The sequence below is a fragment of the Prionailurus bengalensis genome, chromosome B3 (genome assembly GCF_016509475.1).
Source record: "Prionailurus bengalensis isolate Pbe53 chromosome B3, Fcat_Pben_1.1_paternal_pri, whole genome shotgun sequence".
In the NCBI taxonomy this organism is placed as follows: domain Eukaryota; kingdom Metazoa; phylum Chordata; class Mammalia; order Carnivora; family Felidae; genus Prionailurus; species Prionailurus bengalensis.
In genome coordinates this window covers 102,695,538-102,715,444 of record NC_057355.1, presented here as the reverse complement: position 1 = coordinate 102,715,444, position 19,907 = coordinate 102,695,538, and the positions used below count along the sequence as shown (strand labels likewise).

Genomic DNA, 19,907 nt, shown 5'->3' with positions numbered 1-19,907 from the left:
CTAGGATCAATCACAGCTTTTCAAGGACAATGCCACAGCCACTTGAACACATGGGGCGCTACCTTTGGACCACTTCCAAGCATCTTCTCTTGTCCTGACTGTCTCTTCTTCAGGTGTCTTCCCCTAGCTGACTTCCATAGTGAAATGGGAGTCACAAGGAGACAACGACAAAGGACAGAAAGGCGTGGCTAGAATTCAGGCAGAGCAAGTGTGTGTTTCACATGCAGCTACAACAACCCTAACTGTCCAAATGGATCGCTGGCTTCAGCAGGGAGCGGAATGCATTACGCAGGGCTCTACACTGAGAATGTGGGGACTCCCGCATTCTGTCATGTTCCCTTGTGCCATTCTAGTTATGGAAATCGGACTCCAAATCTCTTTAGCCCTCCTCTTCCTTGAGAGTCGTTCCCATATTCAAGAGAGGAAGGCCTAGAACGCTGTCAACTATTAAAAAATATCTGAGTATATTTTGGGAAGTCTGGTAAGGGGGAAATACTGAAAGCATCATTGGCTAACATCTCTTCTGATTTTATCTGAAGTTTGAAACCTGGATCATGAAATGACTTGAAAACGGAAGAATCACGATACATGGAGAAATCTGAATATGCCACAGGCACTTGCAAAGCCACACTGTGAAGTTAATTAGGGAGGGTGATTACGAGGAGCTGGCACACCTCTTTCCAGCACGAGCCTGCTGCGCTTCTCATTGGCTCCCCTGTTCAGGATTATACTCAGTTGTTCTACATTTTTCCTAGGACTGAGCCACAGGCTTGCCTTTTCTTTTTTTGGATTTGGCCTCCAATGTTTAGGCACGAGTCAGCACACACAGATGAATAGATGAACTGAGCTAATTTAAGGGAGCCCTCCCATGGAAGGATTCTCTTTTAGCCCTCTATATTTAGTTAAGGTTTGTGCCTGTGCAAGATACTTACTAAAGGACTCAATTTTCTAAACCTTGCAAGTGAGGAATCTCTGCCATGAGATCTGCCTCCTAACAGGCTACTTGCTTGTTCACTGGGGTTCTAATGTCCTCATAGAAGCATTCAAACAGGCCAATTAAGGTGACCTCATTTAGATCATAGGGTGACTAGCCTCACTTTCATACATGCAGCAAGCATACACCGTGTTGGGATCCGGATTGGTGAATATCCCTATCAGACAAAACTTGCTAAAACTTAATTTGATATGACAACTCCATTGAATTGCTACAGAAGCATTCATTTTGACTAAATCACAGAGTTCCTAAATTTTACGTTTAGTAACAAACTAAGGATCTGGAGCTTTCCACCGCGAAAGCATGGATTCTCGTGCTCTTACACTGTTGCTTAGTCAGACCTAACACATGGCTAAGGAACAAGTTTAACGTCTAGCCCTCAAGCAAAAAAAATTCAGAAGATTCTGTGGCTTCCTGGCTATAAAATGAACTGCTTTCCATGGTAATGGATGCTCTGCCTTCTTTTAAAATTCTCCCCATCCTGCTGATTTGAGTGTCACTTGGGGCATGGCTACTATCAACGTGAAGGGATATACTGCACTGTCACAGTGACAAAAGTGTCAATGGATTTCCTCCTCGTGTTTTTGACATTTAAAGACTTCTGCAGAAAGGTAGACTCCATCTGTGTCCTCCTGCTGGCAGAGACTAAACACCTGTATGGTAGAAACCAAGCCAGGATCCGTTCAGTGTCAAGATGGGCCTTTGGAGAACAGAATCAATTACCCACCGCCTTCTTTTGTTTCTCAAATCCTTGGGCGTGCTGAAGAGGTCAAGTTTTAAACAAGCTGCTGTTGCGTTCTTACTTTTTTAGACAACCTCACGCAGAAATGTGTATCTAAAAGCAACATAAAGGAGCAGCAAAACTCCTGCCCTTCTCTCCCTAAAAATGGAATAAATTTACTTGGCAGCATCTTTGCTTCCACTGAATATATTTACTTCTTAAATGAGACAAACCTCTTGCCAGGCTTCTCGCCCACAATGCAGGGACATAGGCCTCCTTTGCATAACCTCTTCTTCCCATGGAGAAGAATGAGAATGCCATGCTTTAATCTTTTGGCATTTCTCGTTGGATGCAAGCGGGATCCTAAAAGGGAGTTAGGTCCCAGGAAGGAGAAGTGAATGAATTTTCTTCATTCCCTTCCCCCTTTAATTATGTGTGTCCCAGCATGGTTTTTTTTTTTTTTGTTTTTTTTTTTTTACGACTCATAGAGTAGGCTTCATGCTCAGATAGAGGCAGCAGACGCTTCAGAGAGCAGGGAAGAGTGGCCTCCAGAGTTATGGCTCAGAAAAAGAAACCAATCCAGATCCATGGGCTGAGGTTTGAAGTTTAAGACTAATGGCCGTGACTGTTTACACAGACAGAAGACAGTTATTTAAGGCTGAAATATGATCTACCTTTAGCTCAGCCAAAATGATGATCCAAGAGAAGCGTAACGCTATGTCTTCTTAGACTCCGCTGCCGAGGGGTCTTGCAGAGCGGCGGGGCTGTGGGGCTCCCTCCCAGGGGCTGCAGCACCCCTGACCCTCACCTCGGAACCCAAGGCCCAGGGTCCCATGGCAGACCCCCTACCCCCGATGATGCCTGGGCATCCTGACAGCAGGTGGGGATTCAGTGGACTTCCAGAATGTTCCTTCTAAGCAGACTGGGGGGGTAAATGAAACCAGTCCAAACCTCAAGTGCTAAAAGCAGCAGGCAGCCTGCTTTGCTGACACTGTCACAAAACCCCTGGTCTAGAACAAGGCAGCCATTATTTCTTCACTGATCCCGAGAGAGCTTCTACTGCCTGTATTGTTTTCTAACTTTGGAAGCACCAAATAAGGACGACTTTTGGTTCAAGGTAGGAGCCACGACTGTTTATATGACCTCACTCTTTCTTACATAATATATTAAACAGGCCCCTTAGGCCCAAGTTTAAAAGCCAAATTCTGCCTCTGGACAAGCATGTGCAGTTCCCATTGAAGTTGGTGTGGCTTGGCTATCAGACAGCTGGGGGCAAACTCCACTCTTCAGCAGGGATATGACGGATAACTAATAATTTCCAAGACTGCAATATAATGCTCTAATAAAGAGACACTGGAGGAGGATGAAAACAAAAATGCCTTTAAAGTCTAAATCAACAGATACCTCCCATCATTTATGAATGTGCTCATCTATCTCCCTAGCTCACAAGGAACCCTTGAGAGAGGGCCCAGGCACCTCTCTGGAGATCATTCAAGATCTCTTTGGGTGAGCCTCTACTGCAGGAGAAATGCGGCCTGGACCAGAAGGTCATGCTTCCAAGTGTTGACACGGTGGTAACTCGTTCCCAGTCACTTGTGTGGGGAGATGCATCGTGGGTTCCAGAGCAACAGATCACGTTAGAGTTGCACTTTATCATTTCCCCGTTCCCATGCTACACACAGACGTTTTATGGTACATACATAGATTTACCGTATAATACTTTGTTCCACAAATGACTTCCATGTGGTCTTAGGAACTGCCCTACGTCCCCATAACACTTAAAAGCAATAAATTAAGTTAAAGACTTAAAAACAAGACTACTCTCTCATAATAACTTGGATGATTATTTTTAAAATTGAAGACAGCCTTGTCATAGCTAAAGTCGAAAGTAAATCAAACCTAAGGCATTCTGACCCTCCAATTTTTCATTTAAAGACACATCCCAAGATAAGAGGGCATCCTCTCAGTGGCTCTGTGAACCCCGTGCAGCCCTTTCTGAAATCCTACAGAAACCTGCCATCGGTGCACAGAGGGGGAGGCAGAAGGCAACACCCTCCGCATCCTGACAAAGTGTGACATGTGTCGATCACTGAAAACAAAGACTCCTGAGGTCAGCTTTACCCATCCCCACCTCCCCACCACCCCAGCACAGACAGCAACATGACTGCATGCAACCCAAGGCTCAAAAGAAACAAAACAGCACACAAAAACAAAACCAAAACAGCTGATGATCCCCTAAAGAAAAAAATCTGTAATGTAAAAAGGAAGCAGTGGACGGAGTAACGGTATGACATTTCCTGTCCCCTCCCCCCATGCCAGGACACCTCCCCTCCCTCTGCTCCACGGTTTTGCTTCCTTCTGGGGCTCGGCTGCACATCTTCCCTGACGTATCAATTCAGGCCGATGTGTTGAGCCCTGTTAATCCAACTTTCGACTTCATGCCCACTGGCATCTGGTTCACTGCCAGGTTCGCTGCAACTGAAATGTAGAGACGTACCCTGAGACAGGTTCAGATTCTGGCTTCACACACACTGACCATGGAACTCTAGAGGACGGATTGCATTTCACATTTTCAGTAAAGTCCAAGGTTCCTAGCCTGCCACTCAAGAGCATCCATAATCTCATCTCAAGCTGCTGCTCCCCCTTTTTCACCTTCTCCAACCCTATACCTCAGGGCAGACTCTGCCTTGTCTCATGTTTCTCCTCCATCTAGAAAGGCCATTTTGCCCACTTTCGTTTGAAGGGTAAATCCATACCTATTGTAAGCATCTTACACATCTCACTGAATCCTTACAACAACCCTGAAAGGTAGATACTATTATACTCATTTTAAAAATGAGGAAGCAGAGAGACAGATGTGACCAAGCCTGCTCAAGTAGCCCAAACGAGGAAGTAGCAAGGCCAAGGTTTGAACCCAATGGTCCAACCCCCAAATTTACGTTCTTCGTGATGCTAGGCTGCCTTGTTCATAAAACCTCTCTCCTCCCAAACTCCACAGCCCTTTAGTAGTGTCTCTCTTATGGTCCTACCTCTTTTCTGGGGCATGATGAACCTTTCAAGGACAAAATCCATGTGTGATTAAACTCTGGCCTCTACGGCTCACCTCCGAGCCCTGCACATGTGCAGTGGGTACCTGTCAATATTCGTGGGCAGAAGGAAGTAAACAAGGAAGGAAAAAGGTACCCACTCAGCAAGGGATCCCTGCTGGAGTGAGGAAAAACGTCATTCTTTATTCTCACCCCTATGTGGTTGCAGTTTTTATATTTACTTTTAGGGTTTTTGGAGCGATTTTAGCTGCTGTGGTAAGGAAAGCAGGTAGCCTGGAAGGATAAAGCTGTGTCCTGTGTGCATGAGAAGCAACATCACTCAAGTTTCCCTTGGTTCTTGTCACATACAAGAGCTACTTGCAGAGGCAGTGGCAATGACAGTGAGGACAACAGCAGAAATAATAACAAAAACTACTATCAATGATTGCAGGGATGCCTGGGTGGCTCAGTCTGTTAAGTGTCCAACTTTGGCTCAGGTCATGATCTCATGGCTCCTGAGCTCAAGCCCTGCCTTGGGCTCTGAGCTGACAGCTCAGAGCCTGGAGCCTGCTTCAGATTCTGTGTCTCCCTCTCTCTCTGCCCCTCCCCACCCCCTTCATGCTCTGTCTGTCTCTCTCAAAAATGAATAAACATTACAAGAAAAGAAATGGTTGCATGCCAGTGCCAGGCACTTTACATCCAGCGTTTGCAATCCTTTCAATAATCCTACAGGCCAGGCCTTCTCACCCTCATTTCACTGATGGGAACCAAGATTCAGAAAAGCTAACTCATCTGGTCAAGGTCACAAGCTGGTGAAACACAACACAGAAGCATGAACCCAGATCTGCTTCATTCAGGGTCGGTCTGGGCTCTGTCCACTGTAACAGCAATGCCTTCGGTCTCCCGGGAGCTAAGAAAAGCAAGTCACCTGTTCCATTCATTCTTTGCTTCCTGGACTCTCTCTTTGGTTTAGGCTTTCAGGTGAAAAACTACCTCGCACACACAGTCCTTCCAAGAAACCAGATGAACTGTAACCCACGTTCACGCTGCTCAGAGTTCTTAATTACTAGGAACACACAGGCCCGCAGTCATTAAAACATACCATGAGATATACAAGAGGGTGGTGCAGATGCGGGAGGGGGGCAAGGGATGGGGCCAGACAGATTTGCTTGGAGTCAAAGAGGCAGAGAGTGAACTCAATGTTCTGCTTAGAAGAAAGATAAATCATTTTTCATTAACCTATAAAGTTGTCTTAGTTGGGCCACAACAAACACCTGATGCGTTCACAACATTGCCACAAAAGCATTTTAGTGGTCTCGGGTGTAAACAATGGTTTTGCACAGGAAGAGCAATGCCTTTCACCCTGGAGGGGTGGGGAGGAGGGAGGAGGAGGAAGAAGGGAATCCCTCAAAATGAAGCACACACTTAAACATGATTCAGCTGTGATTCATCAAAGCTGGAGTAGGTATTCCGTTCACTCTAGGATTCTGGGTGCAAAGTGTTCTCTCCATGCTGACAAAGTCATCCTTCCATGCTCCTGAATGATAGGTCACTTCCACTGACGTGCTCTAAAGTTCACAATACATTTAAGATAGATTTTTCTGTGTGTAAGGGAGAGGGGCACTATCGTGAGCAGAAATGCTAATAGCTACTGGGAGCCTGGTTAAAAACCAACCACATTAAGAGTCAGGCTTCTAAGGATAAAAGCCCCCATTCAACATTCTTTATCAGCTTGATTCAGCCACACTTGACACATTTGCTACTCATTCCTAGTCATGGTGATTTCAAGTCTGTGACTGTTCCCTTGAAGGGAGCGTTCCATGGAAAGCACGTGTGCTGAAGGGAGCATCTGGGGAGAAAGTGGCAACCTCCCCTTGATAAGGGACTCTGGGTCGGGATCATGTGAGCTATTTAACAGTCCCTTGGCTAAGCCTCCTCTAGCAACTAGAATATGAGGCAGGCAGTCTGGGTGCACTGTGTTCAGGGAGTTTCATAGCAATCAATTTCTAACAGATCCAGGCAGTAGCAACAAACTCTGTAGCCCAGCCACTGCTCTGACTTATCAGTGGTGCTTCTTCTCAGTGGAAAGAAGACAAATATGTCAGGCTAATCTAAATGTCCTCTGCTCTGTTGTCTTGAGCACTGATATGAGGCTCATCCTTCTTTCTGTCTTTCCCTGTCTGTCTGTCCTTCATGACCCTGTAGCAGAACAGGGCAGAAGAAGAGCTCACACTCAGGAGCCAGACTCCTTGGGTTCAGGTCCTCACTCTGTCACTTACCAGCTGTGGCCTTGGGCAAGTTACTTAGCCTCTCGCCTCAGTCTCCTCACCTGTAAAATGCGGTGGAGAGTAACGACCTATTTCACAGGGATTTCAAGGGAGTAGACTGGAAAGGGGATTAAGTTAAAACAAAAGTGCCATGTAAGGGTTAGTGTCTTTTTTCCCTTCCTATCTTCCTTCCTTTGCTTTCTTTCAATAACTACTTATTGAATATCCCCTAGACACAAGACTCTACCCTGGATGCCACATAAACTTTGAATATAGACAGGGTGGAGTCCTTGTCCTCCAAGGAAGGACAGAAGGTAAAAAGCTATGGTAGAAAAAGACCACCAGTCTGGGATTTAGGGAAACGGGGCTAAGGCCCCAGCACTGCCACTAACTTCTTTGTGGCGCCCTCACCTGTAAGCACAAGATCCTTCTAGAGATCTTGATAACAGAAAGCAATAGTACCCAGCCAGGCCCCACACACCTTGCCACCTGAGTGATGATACAGTAAGAACCACAACGCAGAGGGGAGAGAAATGATCTCCGGTCGGGCCAGGCATGGAAGGCATCATGGGCTCCGAATGTATGCTTAGCCCTTAAGGAAGGTTGGAGGTTGGGAGATGGAGATGAGGGGACGAGGGATAATGTGCAGACATTCAAGTGTATCTGGGAACTAGCAAACAGCACATTTTGGTGGCAGCTGAGAACTGGTTTGGGGAAAGCAGGAGGGAAAACAGACGAGCTCAGCTTTTGGAGGGCTGGTGTGCAACACAATGGGCAGGTTAGGAGGAGGAGAAAATGTCAGAATGGCAGTATGAGGAGACACGTGTGGTGGTGGCCTGCAGGATGGACCAGGTGGAGAGCAAACAGTTGGAAGACAACTGCACAAGGCAGGCATGAAGACTCAGAGGTGGGGGAGGGGTCTCTGGGCTCCGGAGGCAGGCCCCCCACGGGACAGCTGCCCAGTCTGGGGTATGCTCGTCACCTCTTACTCACAGTTCTCTCATGTTCACAAGACGATGACACAGCAAAGTGTAAGCACAGTGCCTGCCCACGGTAAGAACTTAGTAAACATTCTCGAGAAAGCAAAGTAATGGCGTGTGAGAACAGTTGTGAATGAAGCATTACTGTTCACCTGGAAGTCAGTTATTAGTGAAACACACAGCAGGTGACAGCAAAGAGAGGGGCCTCTGGAGACTTTGCCCAGGTGAGCAGGAAGAATACAACAGAGAGAGAGCTGGTAATCCAGTAGAATGTCAGGATGTGGGGGAAGGGCATGTGCCTCTCCTTGACACTAGTCAGAATGATGGGGGGTAACTGGACACTGTAACTGCTGTGTAGACTAGGGAGAAAATAAAGCCAATGCCTTCCCTGGACCTAGATCCCTGGCTTATAGTCCCTGAGGAAGACAGGAGAGTTACACCTCCTCTCAGACTCAGCCCAAAGCCACCAATGGTGCAATCGTAGATACCACTGCATCCCATTAAAAGACAGCGTTATTGTTTTCACTGTCAAGGTGAGGAAATTGGGCTGAGGTCACTTGGTGAGTTGGTAACAGCTGAACCCAGAGCCTAGGACTTTGTCATGGACTTGAAAGCCTATTCCCTTCCCAGCTGTCTCTCAGGGCTGTTTTTGCCCCAATCAGCCTTCACAAACAGATCTAAAACCGCAGTGCAAAATTCAAGAGCGTGAAATTGGAAATAAAATAGGTGCTTCTACATCTATTTAAATCCCATTTATTTTTAATAACTACTGAGGTTAGGCTTTGCATGAAAGGTGAGTAGTTGGTTTAAATCTTGATTTATGTCTTGGTTGACTAGTAAAATATTGTCATTCTGCTCAAGTGAAGAAAAGGCCCATCGAAAACGTCACACTTACTTAGCTTTTCTTAAAACTAAGTGCACATCTCCTGGGCATTTTCTTCTATGGCCTTAAACATCTGCGATTTGTCAGATTTTGTTTGCTGGTATGTTCCCTTCCTCCGACATGTGGGGGCATATATGTATCTCTAGGTCTATGATAACCAAAGGGCACCCTATCACCTGATCACCCTATCAGTCACACATGAAAAAATTCTCATCTTAAATGGGGATCATTTGTCCTCTTAATTAAGTCTCTCTGACCATGTTTGTAAATGGAAGGCATCTGGCTCAGAATGGGGGCGGATACAATGCAAAAAAAATAACAGTAATACAAATTGATTAGCAGGAGAGTCTTCAGTATTAGCAAAACAACTATGGCAATAAACCTACCCTAACATGGAAGTGAATGAGAATATCAGGCCGTCGATCAAGAAGTTCACACAGGCATTGTTCTAATTAAATCCACAAAGCATTGCTGATTCTAGTACTTTCCATGGGCCCCTCCTTCCATTGATCTTGGGGGTCCCCTCTTTACCTCCATAGACTAGAACAATGCTTCTGGGGTTTTCCCCACAATCATCTGCTGCTTCTCATACCTCATTCCACAGCTTGGGTGATCATTGTCAGTCTTGCTTGGTCATGAGGGACAAGTCCCTCATCAGACTTAATCTAAGAACCAAAAAACTCTGGGGCGTCTGGGTGGCTCAGTCAGTTGGGCGTCCGGCTCCTGGTTTCAGCTTGGGTAACGATCTCATGGTTCATGGGTTTGAGCCCTGTGATGGGCTCTGCACTGGCGATACGGCTTGGGATTCTCTTTCTCTCCCTCTCTCTGCCCCTCCCCTGCTTGCATGCTCTCTCTTTCTCTCTTAAAATAAACAAACTAAAAAAATTTTTAAAAAAAAGTCTCTCTTTTACCTGAACAACAGTGGAAAAAATCTGTCTCTTAAACTCACTCCCTGAGCTTGAGAGTCCATACCCTGCCCAGTTGTGTCTCGTTACCAGGAAAGAAACCCACTAGCTCAAAGTCAGAACAACAAGATTTCTTATTGAGACCAGAAAGGGGGTTGAGACATCCCCTTTCTTCCAAAAGCCTGAAATATCAATATCTTCTTTCAATCTGTTCAGATTTTAGTCAGCACATTTTGGTGATTCTAGACCCAGAAAATCCTCGGAAATCAGAGTTCATTACGTAGGGTCAGAGAGATCGAGATGGATGATGGTCAACCAGGAATTAATGAGGATTGCGGACATCCAACCAATTTCACCTGGAGATCTCTGTGGCCATCCATCTTTTCCACCATCTGCTCCAAATTTGGACCTATGCCCTGAGAGGCAAAAGACAAATACATCCATCTTAAAAGTCCACCCAGGTGAAATGCCATTAAATTGCATTATTGCCCAGAACTGCAGAGAGAAACATTTCCTTTCTAGTTAATCTGGCAGCCATCAGTTGTTCCCCACTAACTTGAGAGAAGCATCTGGTTTACGTGCTAGAATAAAATACCCTCACAATCTATCAAAATTAACCCCCTAAGAGCTATTACTGAAATGAAGGACGGTCTCTTATGTGTTGGAGGTAGGTAGATTCATGCTTTCCCACGGAGTTCATGTTCTGGCACACTTATCTTTGGGATCTGCATTCCCTGGGTGAATAGGAACCCAATAATCATACCTGTTTTATGATTTTAAGCATTCCACGTTAGCATAAAATTAAAGCACATTCATACAGCTGTTGTTGCTAAAGACAACAACCGCCTCATGGTAAAATATTATTCTTCCTGAGGGCTCTCAGATACCTCTGTTAGCATGTCCAGTATCTACAGGCATTCTTACGTTTTTCCTGCAGTTGTTTGTACTCTGATATAGGGTCTAGACAGAGCACAGAGACAGTGGAAGGTCTTTCCAAAATGTTTTAGACCAAAGAGGATAGAAAATAACCTTAAATCACATTGGATTTTAGGACACCTAAGATAAGATTTTTTTCATTATATCCTGATCTCACTTCATGAGAAATAGGTATATTCCTCAACTATCTAATTAATTCACATATTAATAAACCTCATGATCTCATTATTTAAAGGAATTCTCTCTCTCCTTGTGTGTGTGTGTGTGTGTGTGTGTGTGTGTGTGTGTGTGTGCTGGGTTCACATAAATAAATACTTCAAATCTTTTTAAGCCAAAGACGATCTTTCTTGAAAACAAGTACTTTGAAAAATACTGTTGTTCAACTCCAAATGGTTTCTCCATTAGAAGAATGTAGACTTCTTCTTTGTTAGGGAGACTACATTGGTTAGGGAGAGAGGAGAGGGACGTAGAGAGAAAAAGAGAGGAGGTGAGAGAAAGAGGGTGGGAGAAAGTTAGTGAGTGCGGTCAGAGAGCTTGTGTAAACAGTATTGCCTACAGTGTCCCCCTGTTACAAGGGCCCTTGATGAACATGCTAAGGGAGATGTCCCTTAGCTGCTTTCGCCCAAGCCTGGCTCAGTTCTCTTGTAATCTGCATAGGACTAGCATCTTGACATGCTTAGTGGATGGGTGTATTTTACACAGCAAACCACAGCCACAAGAGAAATTCTCCAATTCAACATGACTGGGTTGCTAGTCTAAAAAACTGGTTAAAGCATGGAATCATAAAAATGATACTCTCATTATATGTATGTATATATTCATTGATATTTATTATATATTCACAGATATTTATGTGTCATCCTTGCACATTAGACACGCTGATCTTCTCTGCATCATTCCAATTTTAGTACATGTGCTGCCAAAGTGAGCACTATATTCACAGATATATAAATGAGTGTGCACTCATTCACAGATTCGGTACAGGAGCAATGCCTTGTCTTTGAAGATGGGTCCACTGTCTGGAATTTCCCAATTTCCTGTATAAACCAGAAATCTGTTATGATTTTCAGGTTCCAGTTTCTTTAAAGAAGATACAAAATCCAAAGACAGCTGAAAAGCAATCTGACTGCAGAGTCCGCCTAGATTTTTATGACTTTCCCCACAATCTTTTAGTGTTATCTTGTTTATACTTAAGTCGTCCACAATTTCTGTTCATCACTGACAAGTCTTTCCAAGACAACGGTGTAGCTTCATAGGAACACCTCTCCTTTTCACACTCATATATCATGTGTTTACATAATATTTAGTTACATGTCTTAAATGGAAAAAGTACAACTGGTGTAAACAGGTTTGGGAACAAACAGCTTGCAGTTGGCTTCTGACTGCACTGATTGGGGAAGTGGGAGGGTCCATGGATAGCAGCTGCCTCACAGGGCACCCAGGCATCTGCTACGCTTGCTGGGGGAGGAGGGCACAGGCTTGCCAGGGGAGGAGGGTACATGCTTGACTGGAGATGGACCCAGGGAGCTTCTCTGAATCTCAGTTGAGGCTCAACCAAAGAAACAGCTAATGATCTATTCTCATGCGGGAGGGGAAGGAACCAATCAGGTTGGCCCTAGGGAGGAACTGTAGGTTAGTCTCTAACCTGATGCCTTTCTAAGGCGCTCAAGGGTAATTTTGTCTGCTCAATTTTTATCTTATAGACTATTGGATAAACTCCCTCATAAGATGCAGTAACACTGCTGTAAACAGAACAGAAAGAAAAACTAGTGGTGCTTTTGACCAAACAGAGAAAAACTGAAAGGCGGAATATATATTATAGAAGTATATATAAGTATGTATTATATAAGCACCTATACTTTAAAACATATATATGTAAATATAGTTTATATTTTTATTATATTCATACACAACACATACAAATATTTTTATTATTTTATATTTATATGTAAAGTATATGTATTTAAATATATATTTATATATAAAGTATAAATATATGTAAAATATATATTATATATAAAGTACAGATTTTATATATTTTTATATATTTTAAAGTATATATATACTTCTATATTATATATACTATATATTCTGCCTTTCAGTTATATGCATATGTGTGTGTATATGTCTATAAGAGTATATATACATATCTATGGTGTGAGTGTGTGTACTTATCTGATGGTGCTTCACGAGATATGGAGGTTCACACTGTATCTGAAGATAATTTGATGAAAATCTTTAATCCCTAAAATTCCAGCTAGACTGAAAAATTGGCTTAGTTGCCTTGATTCATTACTTCGGACCCCAGTCTATCATTTTACTCATCATCACTGCTATATAGGGTTTGGATAAACAGGTTTTGGATGAAAAGTATCTGAAGCTGAATCCAGCCCCCGGGACAAGGAGTGAGAGCCCACAATCATCCTTACTGGCCAATTCCACTCTGTGGCCACTTTGCAACACTAGCAGCTGTGAGGGGTGGCATATTTAAAGGGCCTTTATTTAGCTCTTGCATTTTATTTATTTATGATTTATTATTTACATCCTGCTTCCTTCCACGAAGGATTTGGGACAGCTTAGCGCTTCAGTTTAGCCCATTCCTAATCAGTTCAGTCACTTCTCCTTCATCCTGCTATGTCCAACTTCAATAGAGTTGTTTCCCCAGTGTGGCCAATTAACTCGGACCCCTGTGGTCTGGGCCTTCCACTGAGCAACAAAGGCGGTGCTTTTGCAGAGTCTGTGACCTTTGGATTCCTGCCCCAGCAGCACAGGAAATTCTGGCAGCCCTTCCCAGGGCATCCCTTTTGGTGTCAAGACCTCCTGGGGGTGGCATGGGGTGTGGAGACCCACGAGTCCATCAGCAGCTCCACAGCCTGTGCAGAGAGAGCTGAAGAGTAGCCTCAAGGACTCTCCCTGGGGACTGTGTGGGACGCCAATAAGTGTCCCAGCCAGTAGGGGTCTCCATCAATATGTTCAATAACCACACACCCTTTTGGTGAGAACACGAGAAAGAGCAAGCCTCAATCTCAGCTACTACGGATCTCCACCCATCCACCTCCACCTCCAACCCTGTCAAGTCTCTGACTAAATGGAGCAAAGGATCCATAGGCGTCCTTCAATCTGCCATGATCTTGCTGGGCTGAATAGATCACCCAACTTAACTATGCTTGCTTTCTCCATCTACATCTTAGTGATGAAAACACTGGTCACAGGCATACTTAAAGAACCCCAGGGTGAGAACTGCCACGTGTGGCTGCAGAAAAGCCCCTGAATGTCCTTGTGCCTGAGAGTTGCTCCTATTTGACCATCTTTTCAGGGCCCCAGTCCCTTGCTCTTGCTTTTCTTTCTAAGAATGGCAGCCGCTGATCTCAATGCCTATTACTTTCCCCCGACAGTGAATAAAGCACTGCATTCAATCATCTATTCTTGTTAGCTAGCCTGCACTCCTGGTAATTCTGCTCCCTGAGAGGATAAATAGCATTAGGCACCTAGTACACAGTTGTCCATGTAAGGGATTGTCCTCAGACAAAACAGAGATGCCTCAGACCATCTGAACATATTTTTCCATTAGTGAGGACAGAGTTGCATGCATCACACATACTCTCCCGCCAACCTTTTCCCAACCAATAGCAGACATGTGGAAACAGCTGGCAGAGGCTCTGGGTGCGACCCTTGGCCATGGAATAGTATGAAGCTAACTTGCATGCACAGGGAATGAATCCACGACAGATTCACTAACCACAGGACTGAGGTTAATGAAGAGATAGATGATCCAAATGCTGGCCTTGATTGGAATGGAAGCTATCTTCACAGAATAGAAAACACTGGGCTAGATTCCCCAATGGTCTACCTCAGTGGTCTGCTCTTATGTGCTAATCGGTGCTGTGTCCTAACCACCTGACTAACCAGTTACAGACTTGGGAGTATGATAGACACCAAGGGTGGGGCTTTGAACTTTGCAGTAATAAAATGACAACAAAGAAATCTATAGACTGTACATTTCGTATCTGAAGTAGAGGTATGTAAAATTTTTATTCTATATTGTTTTAATCTCATAAGGCAAGTAAATGTAGATCCTTGTCCTTGGTATAAAAATGCATATAGACTGAAAGATAAGATTTGAATCACACGTCTCTATCTATAAAGCACTTCCAAATGCTACCCTTGTGTGGTATCATTATTACAACCTTGCTTGATAGATGAGGAAACTCAGGCTCAGAAAAAAGTGAGGGGCTCTTGGGTGGCTCAATCTGTTAAGCGTCTGACTTGGGCTCAGGTCATGATCTCATGGTTCATGAGTTCGAGCCCCATGTCAGGTGTCATGCTGACAGTGTGGAGCCTGCTTGGGATTCTCTCTCTCCCTCTCTCTCTCTCTCTCTTTCTCTCTCTGCCCCTCCCCCACTCAGGCTTTCACTCTCAGAATAAATAAACTTAAAAAAATTTATATATAAAAAAAGAAAAAAAGTGATTAGCCTGAAGTCTAGAATCCTGGTGTTTGACTCAAAGTTGGCTGTACCTCCTGTTTTTTTCATGTTCCTACCACTCATGAGACATGAGCTTGCTGATCAAGTCCAAGAGGGAAAAGACCCCTTCAGAGGACTAAAAAGAGATACAAATATTGTGTCATTAGTTGGCTTACCTGGGCTTTCAATGTCTGCCCACACAAATGCATATTTTATTTATTTTTTATTTTTTTTAATTTTTTTTTCAACGTTTATTAATTTTTGGGACAGAGAGAGACAGAGCATGAACAGGGGAGGGGCAGAGAGAGAGGGAGACACAGAATCGGAAACAGGCTCCAGGCTCTGAGCCATCAGCCCAGAGCCTGACGCGGGGCTCGAACTCCCGGACTGCGAGATCGTGACCTGGCTGAAGTCGGACGCTTAACCGACTGCACCACCCAGGCGCCCCCACAAATGCATATTTTAATAGGCAAACAACTCTGTGGCTAAAAGGATCGGACATGTATGCTTGGATTTCAAGTTTGATATAAGCCATTCAAAGTCACAGGTGAAAAACTGTGCAAGGATCTCACTTTATAAAATGGCTTACTTTATAAATGTGGTTCAAGAGGGGTGCTACTAAAAGACATCATAAAGGGTGCCTGAGTGGCTCAGTTGGTTAAGCATCTGACTTCAATTCAGGTCATCATATCACAGTTCATGAGTTCGAGTCCTGTATTGGGCTCTGCATTGACAGCTTGGAGCCTGGAGCCTGCTTTGGATTCTGTCTCTCTCTCTCTTTCTCTCTCTCTCTGCCCCTCCCCCACTGTGCTTTCTCTCTCAAAAATAAATAAACATTAAAAGAATAGAACAAAAGACATCACGAGATTCTACATTTTTTTTAAACTCTTAAGTTGATGTTATATCCAGTCATTCCATCCAGAGCACACTGAAAGTCTAAGCCGAATTGGAGAGTGAGTCGTGATGACTGGCACATCCACCACCAGCGGATCAAGGTGTCTCCTCACTTTGCTGAGATGCAGTCCTCCTGGACAGTGCTGCTCCAGTCTTGGAGACTTACAGCCCCCTGGGCTCCTGCTCCCACAAACTCCCGAGGAACACTCCTCAGCAGTAGAAGGAACTTTCTCCTGTTCTTTGCAAACAGAAGACACCTGTGGCAAAACTTGTGCAGGTGTGAATGTCCCTAGAGAGATGTGGATGACAGTATGACAACGGCCTGGCCTTATGTCCCCAGCCTATCACTTTCCAGAACAAGTTAACCAGTTTCTCAGAGGACTCTTGGTTCCCTCCATTAATTATGGAGAAAATAAAAATAATATCTACATCCCATGTTCCTATGAGGACAAAAGGAAGTAAGGTAATTCGAGAACAACACAGCACCGTCCAAAGAAGAGCTTAGGTAGCGGTGAAGCCTGGAAAATGAGATTAGCTAAGACCCTGGGACCGGGGGAGGCAGACTGACAAGGGACTTCTAGAGCAGGCCTGGCTCACTTCCCCACTTCCTCTTCCCAGCCCCAGGCACACCCCCCAGTCTGACTTCTCTTCTAATGAATGTAATCTTCAAAGATGTGAGAGTGGAAACAAAAGTGAAAAGTAAGGACATTGCAATGGGAAGAGGGTAGAGCCACAAATGGCACAGAGAGGTCAGGCTATAGGCAATGGCTGGATGGAAGAGACTCTTGTTGGTGGGTAGGTTGACTGCAGTAGGGCCAGATGGCTACCTACCCAGAGCAGAATGTCAAACAAGCTTTCAGGGCTGTCAGGATGAAGGCTACCTGGAGATGGGACTTGGCAGTCATTTGCCCAAAGAAGGAGGCTGAGTCTCCTTCAGGCTGAGGCCTTGCCAGAGAATCTGGATCACAAGGGGCTTACTGAGCCTCCGTGAGGAGGTCTGGGAGTTCTGTGGCCCTAGGTAAACATTTATGATTAATTGGAGAGCTAAATAATTACACCTTCCCTTCAAGCTCCTCTCACATAGAATCATGTGATTCAATTAAAGAATATTCTTGACCTCAAGGTCCTGGAACCTGGACCTCAAGGTCCTGGAACTTTAGGTTCCTAACATTGAACTGACCTGTTAAAGGAATCTTCACTCTGTAGGTCCTCAGCTCTTGGGATGAGTAGGATCTCCCCACCATGCAATCTTTAGACTATCCAGATGTACAGAATTGCAAAGTAGAACCCAAAGAGGACATTCTCACTTCCAAGAGATAGGTGGAAAGGAGGTTGGCTCTGCACTGGCTCATTTCAACAGTCCTCACAGGAAGCTTCCTGAAACTGTCACTTACTCTGCAAGGCTGACTGTCCTACTGGTGCAGCTGGCCCGTAGGAAGGAGCTGGTGGTCATCTGATGTGACTGTACCACTGCAGAGGACAGACAGGTGTCTATGCCTTAGCAGAGAACCCAGCACAACTTTGACAGTAAGGCTGCAATGCTCTCAGCAAAAAAAAAAACCTTGACTACAAAGCTAGAAATAGCACTTCCAGCCGACCTCTGCTCTTCCCCTCCATAAACCTAGCATCTCTCCGACCTTGACTGGCAGCAAACAAGCAAGATAAACAGCCCATCACATAGTTAGTTCTAGCTGCCTTGGAAAGCAAGAAAGGAATCGGGAGAAAACCTGCACTTTAAGGGATGGAAATGTAACAGAGCAGTGGGGAAACTTCTTTCTACAAGAACGGCATGGTAGTGTTACTTACGGAGGCAAAATTTTAGTTAATTATCAGTTTCAGTTTCTTATTACACCACAGATAGATGGTGGGTGGACCAGTCTGTTTCAGTGGCCAATGTATCTGGAATATTTTACAGTAAAATATTTTAATGGCCATTATTAACTATAATGTATCACTGTGAGTTTAGTGAAGAAACTGAAAAATGATCATACTACAGGTATGATTAGACACATGTATAGATTAAACAGAATGCACACATTCCTATAAAAGGCATCCTGAGTACCAGTCAATGTGGCATTGACTTCCACTGGAAAATAGATGTTAAGTTTCTCCAGGGAATGGAGAAATGGTAAAAAAAAAAAAAATCAGGTTATCTGTCACCTTGCCCTGTGGGCTTGGCAAACAGGAAAAAGCACATAAAAAGGTAGTCCTAGAATCAGCTTTACTATAATTCTTGCTACTTATTTTAGAAGGTATCTGTGCAAGTATTTCAGCACCTCTCTGTATCTCAGCAGAGAGGTTCATGCTGAATTAGGGAGGTCCTCTCCCTTGCCAAATAAGGCAAGTCCAAACTCAAGGGGGAAAGGCCAGGAAGGGATGACCTAGGGAAGACACGCTGAGAGGGGTCCACCACACCAAGAACAGAAGCTTCTCCAAACAAGTATCCTGGGGAGAAAAGCCGTTGACAGCTTCAAAGTATCTCTCCATATGTCAACAGAGAATAGCCAACCAAAAATGCCATCAATGAAAAACCATCTAGACACAGTGATGTGACATGGAAATCTACTGAATTGATGAAGGGTAAAAACAGAAACTAAAGAGGCGCCTGGGTAGCTCAGTCAGTTAAACGACTGACTCTTGATTTTGGATCAGGTGATCATCTCGTGATTCATGAGATCAAGCCCTGCATCAGGCTCTGTGCTGACAGTGTGGCGCCTGCTTGGGATTCTCTCTCTTCCTCTCTCTCTGGCCCTCCCTCCCTTTCTCTCTCAAAATAAATAAAATAAAACTTTAAAAATAAAAGAAAATTTTAATTACTTAAAAAAAACACAGAAACTAAAGATTATTGGAGAGCTGAATTCTATAGGAAGGGAAGTTAAGGGTAAGAATCTAACTCTTTAAGGGCACCTGGGTGGCTCAGTTATTAAGCATTGGACTTCATGACCTCATGGTTTGTGAGTTCAAGTCCCACATCGGGTGAGCTTGAGCCCTGCTTCCAGTAAAAAAAAACATGAGTCCCACACTTTGGGTGAGCCCCACTTCTCTCTTTCTCTCTCCCTCTCTGCCCCTCGTGGGATTCTCTCTCTCTCTCTGCCCCTCACTCACTTGCACCCTCTCTCTCTTTCTCTCTCTCTCAAACAAAAAAAAGTCTAACCCTTTAGAATCTAAAATCTTGCAATCTAATTTTTATTCATTTTTCCATGTCCCACCATAAAACTAGCTTCCTCAACAATATAAAAATAATAAATATTTGCTGATCATTTATTATTTGCCAAACACTCGAAGCACATTACATGTATCAACTCCTTTCCTTATCAAAACAAACCTATGTGGCAAATTCAATTATTATTACCTTCATTTTACAGAAGGCAACATTAAAGCACAAAGAGGTCAAATGAATTGCCTAAGGTCACACACCTGGTAGGTGTGTGGATTCTCACGTGGCCATTTTGGCTCCAGAACCTCTGCTCTTAACCATTATGCTTTACTGTCTCTCAATGAAAAGGAATGTCCAAAGGAAAGAGAGAAAACAATGCCAGTGAAATAAAATGGGTTCTACCTGAATCAGCTTGCTGGAATAAATTCAGTGAATAAACAAGGACAGTGTATGCCGTGATTGCCTCCACCCCAGCACTCACCCCTCCCCTCCCACGCTGTGGGGAGGCCATGGGACTTGGGCAGACCCATCTATTGATGCGGTCCCTGAAAAAGCATATTGTCTATCTGCAAAATAATGAACTGGCATTTCTGTTTATGGATTAGCCTCCTGTGAACTTAGGAAGTGCAAGTCTTTCCCAACCTTCCATGAGGCAACTAATGAAATCACACTAAAGATCTA

At 44.2% G+C, this 19,907-nt stretch overlaps 1 protein-coding gene and 1 non-coding gene across 5 annotated transcripts in view; both read right to left on the bottom strand.

Moving 5' to 3' along the window:
• The window catches only part of SAMD4A (sterile alpha motif domain containing 4A), a 214,381-nt gene that overhangs the window by 111,869 nt on the left and 82,605 nt on the right, over nt 1-19,907 (bottom strand). The gene's annotated exons all lie outside the window — the stretch shown is intronic.
• On the bottom strand, nt 11,537-11,644 carry LOC122469717. Its single transcript, XR_006293611.1, has one exon. It is a non-coding gene; the product is annotated as a U6 spliceosomal RNA (small nuclear RNA).